This window comes from Atta cephalotes (assembly GCF_000143395.1).
Source record: "Atta cephalotes unplaced genomic scaffold scaffold00081, whole genome shotgun sequence".
In the NCBI taxonomy this organism is placed as follows: Eukaryota; Metazoa; Arthropoda; class Insecta; order Hymenoptera; family Formicidae; genus Atta; species Atta cephalotes.
In genome coordinates, this window is record NW_012130145.1 from 78,270 (window position 1) to 79,069 (window position 800).

The following is an 800-nucleotide window of genomic DNA, read 5'->3' on the forward strand; positions in this document are numbered from 1 at the left end:
TGGCATTATCGGATGCCATGCTGTTAAAATCGTGTCTGAGCGCAATATGCACATTCAAATAATCGCTACTCATTGTTAGCGAACTGAACTTTCTTTACTGTTTCATCAGCGATCTGACAGAGGTATCTTGAATATCAATTTCACAAAATTTCATCTTTAAAATGTATATTAAGATAGCAATATCTAATTAAGAACTTTTGGCAAAATAATATGTTTGATATTATGCGGCAATTCTTTTGAAACTTTTACTCTTGATGTTAACATTGCATTTTTCGCATATAAATTTTCCGATAAAAGGCCTGAAAAAAATACACTTTCCCTAAATATTATTCTTAAATCAATCTATTTATATTTTGTAATACGATTGTGTTATTTTTAGATATTTCCATTATTATTTGTTCGATTTAATTATTATTATATGATATCAATATTATTAGCTTATAGCTTTTTATTTGTTTATTTACTTCATTAATAAAGTCTTTTTTTTGAGAGAGTAGCAATTATATAGTATAACTATATAAGTACGCAGTCTTAAGTTCACATATATACTATACATATACAGCATCATACTATATGTATATAACATGTGTTACATCTCTGTTGCATAATTTATTAAGAATGAATTTCCTGAGGTTTATATGAACAAAAGAAATAGATGCTATAAATTTCATTACAAAGTATTACTGTGTATGAAAACAAAATTATATCTTATATCTTATATTTTATATTCTGCACAAAAACTTTTTCTCTTTCGAATTATTAATTTTTGAGATAGAATAATGCACATAATTTTTGTATAT